The 7,394-nt window shown below is 37.8% G+C and overlaps 1 protein-coding gene across 2 annotated transcripts in view; it reads left to right on the top strand.

Moving 5' to 3' along the window:
- Positions 1-7,394, top strand: part of ADARB2 (adenosine deaminase RNA specific B2 (inactive)) — a gene marked incomplete at its 5' end in the record, with an annotated part of 313,600 nt that overhangs the window by 61,659 nt on the left and 244,547 nt on the right. The gene's annotated exons all lie outside the window — the stretch shown is intronic.

The raw sequence follows: 7,394 nt of genomic DNA, 5'->3' as shown, positions 1-7,394 counted from the left end.
TCCTCTGCTAAATGGCAGCTTATTGATTTCTTTACTGCACTATTACAGTAGCAGAATTTGAAATGTTTTGAAAACATCCCTTAGAGCCACACAACAATAATTAACAGCATAGCAAGTGCTGAGCAGCGAGTAGCTGATAATGACAGAGTCTAATGTCGACTGAATGCAATTAATCATGGATACTACCCATAGAGCTTAGGATTTATACTTGGTTATTATAAAGCACTGATGAGGTCCCCTCTCGATCTTTCACAATGTATGTATTAAGAGTATCTCTTCTGTATAAGCAGAAGAAAGCAGAAGGAATGCTTTGAGACTTGTATTTCTTAATATGTTTACTATCACTCCATTATGCAGTTAGCGGCTGATATTCTCCTAGGAAAGCAGTATCACAGAGAAGCAGCAGCAGTTCATGCCTCTAATCTTTCCAGCAGAAATGACAACAGGCAGTATATATGCACAATCCCAAAGTGGTATATAAGTGCCAGCACTGTGGGATACCTTTATCCTACCTAAAAACAACTTTTCATTGCCCAGCTTTGCTTAGGGTAAGCAACCATGATTAGTGCCGTGTGCCTACTGGCGGCTTCATAATTCATATAAAATGGCATTCATTCTTTTCCTTCTCTGTTGTTCCTGCCATCATGTTCCACTTGATCAATCCACTCTAATAGCTGTTTGGCACTTGACGGGTGACTAGACTCTTAACCCTGAAGTGAGTTCAGAGCACGTAAAAGGGCGCAGGAGTTTGTCATGTTGCAGCACACTTTCAGTCAAACCTGAAGCTCTTTATAGATGAGTGAAGAGGATCTCAACATACAGAATTCTCTTCCTCTAAACTTGAATCAAACACAGCTCCCAGTCTCACCTAATTCCCAAGAAAGAAAACAGCAGGGAACAGTGATTTCTAAATTGTAGGATGTTGCATATACATTCAAGGAGCTCACAGTGGAAGGACCACCTTTATCTTCTCGGTGTTCAGAAAGAAGAGTGTTTACCTGTCTGTGTTGTGTTCAACTTAAAAATTGAATGCAAAGGAATATCCACTGGTAGGCAAGTCATCCAGCTGATAAAAGATGTGGTCATTGGCAGGCTGATCAAAAGTTTTGTACACTATAAACTCTTAAACTGAATATGGGAAGTGAAATATACGGTTTGAATCTTAATGCTCCTTGTTGGTCACCAACCAATTCAGGAGTGAACGTCTGCTGGTGAAAGCAAGGTGTCTTCAAGGACCTGCAAGAGAAAACAAGACAACAAAAGTCTTTTTAGAAAATACTGGGGCCAAAAGATTGAGTAACGACTGCTGATATGGGTTGAAGGGCTCTTCGGGACTGACTCATAAGTCAGGCTCTTGAAAATCCATTGATGCCGATGGGCATTCAGCACACAACTACGGAGTCAGAATACCTCTTTCTTGTTGCTGCCATCCACTCCTTTTTATATTTCACAATAAGACTGTGGAGTATATGGACATGAAAAGTTACCTAAGATGAAGGCTTAATTGAATTCCATAACTGAGGAGATACTTTAGACAATAAGCAAAAACTCCACTAAAGTGATGTGTTTTTTATTACTTTTGGAAGATATAAAATGAATGGAAGAGGGCTACGTTTCTGGGTTTTAGGCAAAAAACAATATTAAATTGAGGGAATGGGAACGAAAATCCCCATGTGTCCAGACTGCTCCATAGCTACGCAGCTGAATTTCCTCAGAACTGGAGCGTACAATATGGATGATTGCTTTCACTAGGATATTATATGATATGTAACTTTTGTCTAACTTTCTGGGGCAACTCCTATGTCCTGAAGGAATTTCATAAGAAAAGTCAAAAAAAAAAAAAAAAGCAAGAAATGCATTGGACAGTACAGGTTTGGGTTTTTTTTTCCACTTTTGCAGAATAATAAATGGACATTGCTCTCCTAATACAGTGCTTTAGGTGAAGTGTGATTGCCTTGTTCTTGGTTTCTACAGCTAAACAGAAGAACGCAGCCCACTGGAAATCCAGTTTTCAGACAAGACATAAAACTTAGTATCTTGCGTGTTCATTAAAAACTCTACACAACTTTGCACAGAAGTAGAAGGTAGTTATTCTGATATCTTAATCAGTTTATACGCATGACTTTACAATGCTCCCACAAATTCCAGTGGATTTCTTTTAATAATTTCTTTCTGATTAGAATTCTCTTCTTGAAAACATGAAAAAATGAAACAGCACATGGGAAAAGTTCCGTATTATAAAGAAAAAAATTAAAAAAAAAAAAAAAGGAAAGAAACAAAAAAATACCTAAGCAGTGGGGAAGACTGAAATGATGCTTCCATGGCTGAGTGCCTGGACTTGTCTCCAGAAGTTCATTTTTTGCCTGTAAGTGAAATGGACAGGAGTGTTTTAGTTAGCAAGCTGGGAAACCAAAAACTGCTATTTTGCTTTCCCAGAAAAATTGAAGTTTTGAAAAATCCTTCATGCCCCCTATTTATTATTAATAATAAATATTATTTATTTATAAATAAATAATAAGGAAAAAAAAAGAAACAATAGAAGTGAGCAAAATACTTAATCACTGTGTTTTGAGTAAAGGGAAATTTTTCATTGTGCAGGATTTTATTTTAAATTTTGTCAAGGATCCTATTTGTCATGTGTCATTCAAGTCTAATTAAATCCAAAGGTACCTGGAAGATGAAATGATAATTTTCTTTTCTATTACCTACCATTTTCTGTCCTCTTGTTTTGTTTTGTTTTGTTTTTTTCCAAACCTAGAAACCAGTGCAATGCTGCTGAAAGCAGGAGAACTATCCAGGCATTTTTCTTTCATGCGTATCCATTTGATTGTACTCCTAAGTGTAACGAGAACTGTTAGTTTTGCCATTGGTATTAATGGAAACACTAATGAGAGGTTTTAGCAGATCAGATGTCTATCTAACATCAGAGTACTACTCATATTTTTCCCTTGTTTGCATATCAAAAAGTATGAAAAGAAAACTGTTCAAGGCAAGGAGTTAGGAGGTATCAGTGCCATACTGTAGTTATAAAATTTGTTTGTTTTCTGCCTTACCACTTGTTATCAGTGCATACGTAGCTTCTCCCCATGACAGAGGAAATGCCAGGCAAGCACTAGAATTTTTCATTTTCTGCTACACATAGAAACATTGTCCCTTTACTTCTATGGCAGTGGCTGCAGTGAGTCTGAATTAATGACTCTGTATGTGTGTTATGTTCATGATGGACATTAAGTCTTCCAGATACAATTTTCTGTAAAGAAAAGTCATTTTATTTTCAGCTGAATAAGCACTCAATCATATTACCCAAGTCAAACAAAGTTATTATTTGGCTTTTTGCCAAGTTGTACAGTATAGAAAGGTCAAATTTTTAATAGCTTTGTACTCCATGGTAATCAAATTTGTAAGCCTGGAGAAATAAACTACTTGACTATATCAGTGTTGTCTGCATGTTTAACCGCTGCTGCTCTATTCATATGGTAGCTGCAACAGCAGAGCAGTCTGGGTTTTATCTTGGTCATTAGTTTTGTGTTTTAAGGTATAATGTGCTAATCATATAAGATCAGGGCTAGCTAATTTGAGCTATTTACTAAACTCCAGTTTTGGGGAGTAAACCAAAAGACAGTGTTCCTGATTAGACGTCTGCTGGTAAACCAAACAAGGTTACAATATAGTAAACCTGGATACACATAAGTGTTAATAACTTTCCCGAATCGACCATAATTAGAAAGAACACCTGCTTTTTTTAAAAGTCATTTTTCTTCTGGTTGACTGGGCATTGCATTTTGCAGGAAATGGATGCTGATTACATGCAAATGAAATTTTTAAGGTTTTCTTGTGTTTCATTTTAAAAAATAATCATGCCCTGTTGTGCACCAGAAGCAATCCAGCCTGGCTGTTGTTCAACAGCACCCGTATGTCAAAAAGGAGCTATGAAACCTTGAGAAGTCTGGAGGAAAGGAGAAAATCTTGCATCATCATTTCAGCTATCTATCTTCTTAAACATCAGATTAACCTGAGGTTTTTGTGATTTTATAGTAGCAGTTGTTATGAATTGGCTTAGAGTCAAGGTACAATCTGACTGGTGAGAGGAGATGAATTATTAAGCTGTAACACAACGGCTGGGATTTGGGCCTGCCAGACAGGATGGTTAGTGCGATGGTTGTCGATGGCTTCTTGATGATGAACTTTTTGTCTGTCTCAGAATAGATGAGGACAGTTGCAATAGCCACGGTGATGTGGTAGTAATGTCTCTCTTGGTCATTAATTTCACTGACCTTTCCTTTTCTTTTTTCCTCAAATTTTACCTTGCTTGCAATTTGGTGGTCAGAGTGTGAAGTTATTGCCTACACTTATGAACCTCTAGAATAAGGAGACACTCAAATCTTAACAATTATTTTAAATAGACTTTCTTACTTTTAATAGCTACCAAATGATAAGTAGTACCATCAGAAAACCTAAGCAATATTGTCATGGAGACAGAAATCTTCCTCACCTGCTAGAGATTTACTTGCTGCTGTGCACTGCTAGAACTGTGCTTTACATTTCGCCTATACAACATATGCTGCAGAATTCAAATCCAAACTACATAAAGATGTTAATTTAAACTGGATTGTTAAATCATATGATGTAAATCCCTTATTCAAAATTAAAGTGGTCTTCATTGGATTTAGCTTAATTCACTTTGGAAGTGTCCATATAGAATTGTAATGCAGTTTAATTAATCAATTTAAAAACCTTATTCAATGTGATTTACTAGAGCATTGCTTGCATAAGAGTACTGTCCTCTGTCTATAGCACATTCTCTGATTAAAAAAAAACATATTGGCAAACTGGTGCTTTTCATAAATCTTAAAGGAGAAGCTCCATGTTTTAGTTTCGTTGAACACCACTTGCTTCATGAATGGGTTCCACAGTAAAATACTGACTGTAACACCCAGGACTCACCCCTGAAAGGCACGCATTGCTGCCTGCTGCAGTGTGTATGATGTGGGTTACTCTCCTGTAGCTGCTGCCACACAGTGGGAAACCCCAGCCCAGCAGAGCACTCTGCTCCATCTAAGCACAAACCCGTCAGCTCACAAGTGCAAGTGGGTGGGGGTCCTACTTTACATTTTAAATAAGTCACAGAAGCAAGGGCTCATGTGAAGTGAGCCTGAATAACTTAGAAAATTATCATTTCTAGAGAATTAAAGAGGTGTTTCCATATGTTTGACACAGGTTCTTCAGAAGTAGACTCTTTGGGTGTGCACTGAGAAATGAGGAAAATCCACTGTGTTTTGGTTATTATTCATTTTTTTCTTAGATCTCAAGTTTGTAACCATCTTTTCTTCCAATCACTTTTTTCTTTTTTTTTCTTGCCTACTGAAACTGCTTAAATACTGCCCAAAAAGTAGTGCTTTTGGTTCTGAGGCATTTTTTTCCCCCATCTTTAGAAAGAAGGAACTGGTTCCTGTGCCAACTTGTTCTAAGGTAAGTTTCAGTTTCAGCTAATTATGAACAACTAGCTTGTGTCATCACAGAGAAAATAGGATGTAACTAAACAGAAATATCAAGAGATTCTTTACGTTTGAAATCAGGTATCACAAAATTTTAACACATGAAATGGAAAGTGTCATGAACACAATTACATTTGAAGTTCCATGACTTCGTGTTTATCATGTTCATAGTAATGTCACCATCATCCTGGTGACGAGCAGGCACAGAAGCATCAAAAACCATTCTCTTGAGACCCAGTTACAAACATTTGCAAGACAAGAATTTTCTGCTTAAAGATAAATTTTAACTTGCACAGCTTTGCTCCAACAAGAAGTACTTGAGGACTGGACTGAAAGCTTTGAGGTTATAAGAAATTTTTTCATTAAGAAAGGGAGAAGTCACATAGTGCCTTCAACAGAAGGAATTAGATCACTGAGTGAAGACTTGAATTGACAATTCCAGCTCCATGCTGGATGAGGTGACTGATTGCAGCCCACTTGCAGGGGGATACTGTGGATGGACTTCGTGTGTGGCTGCAGTGAAGCCAAAAAAAAAAAAAAAAAAAAGTAGCTTCAGATTTTTCCTCTTTTATTAAGTGTAGACTCTGTCTCACTTGCTAGACTCTGACTGTGTGATCAACATTTAAAAATGGGATATGCCAATCTTGGGGAGCAAATCTTGTGATGGTTAGCTTACATGTTCATACGTTTTGGTGTTTCTCTCCAAAGTTGTCTGAAAATCTGTTCCTTATTGACCCAACATCCATATCCAAAATCTTAAGTGATTTCTTTGCCTTTTTCTCCTTATTTAGTACCTGCTTTTTCTCCTCTTGTTCTGGTGCTACAGGACAGGAATGGCACATAAGCAGCAAGGAGGTGTTTTGCACGCTGGTGGTGTTACAGTCCCAGTACAACCAGTCAAGCAATTGGATGGAATTGGCAATGTCATGATGGACACAATTCTAGTGCTTCCCAGCAAAGACCTCCAGTGCCTTTTGGATGCGAGTCTCAGAAAAATAGACATTACAAAATAAAGCAGAAATGAGGGCATTCTCTGAAATATTCATCCAGAAAAATCTCATTAGGAGTAAACAGAGATCTTCACCTGCTTACGAGTACCAGAAAACAATGGATTTAATTTATTCTGTGCAGTTGTTGTCCCCACATGGCAACTGCAACAGTTGGACAACTGCAGGCTGCTCTCCCACCTTGTGGCCTGGGACTCCTTTCTTCCCACCTTGTGGCCTAGGACTCCATGCTTTTGGCCTCTAAGTCGCAAAGGTGCTATTCCGACATAGTGATATGAAGATCTGGAAACCAGAGATTTATTTTGGTTGCTAGAAATGTTTTGTTTTTGTTTTTTTTTAGTTTAGGAAATGTCAAGCTCAGTCAAGAACAAACTGTAATTTGTAAGCAGTGTGCTGTCTGCACTGTGGTAATAGTAAAAGTGGTCAAAAGATTGTCTGGAAGTCAGGGAGGGAAAGGACAGGAAAAGAAAAGGGACGGTAATGAAGTTAATTCAGTAAAGAATAAAGGAGGGCCACACAAATGTCAAAGTCTATGCGGCAACTTATGCTTTTTTATATTCTCTAAAGTTAAGCAAGGGCTGTATCATTGGAAAGGCAGGTTGAATGCGTGTGAAAACAGCAGTTAAGCTTGAAAGGAAATCTTCAATGAGCATAAAATTCACAAATGCATAAATTCGTAACTTTCTGTGATATGAAAAGGATTCTAGCATTGTTTTTCTCTGCCTCTTACAAATCCTGTCTCATTAAAGGAAGTTCTCAGGAACGGATTCGGGAGGACTGTGAAACAATAGGTTTGAGTACAGCAGGAGGTTTGATGTAAGTGCAGGGACAAATAAGCAGGGATACCTGCTGAAAGTCCCAGAAAGAGGGAAGAATTGGTAGAACTGTGTTC

This window comes from Anser brachyrhynchus (assembly GCF_964034855.1).
Source record: "Anser brachyrhynchus genome assembly, chromosome: 2".
Classification (NCBI taxonomy): domain Eukaryota; kingdom Metazoa; phylum Chordata; class Aves; order Anseriformes; family Anatidae; genus Anser; species Anser brachyrhynchus.
The sequence above is the reverse complement of the archived record's forward strand: the minus strand, read 5'-3'. Positions and strand labels throughout refer to the sequence as shown.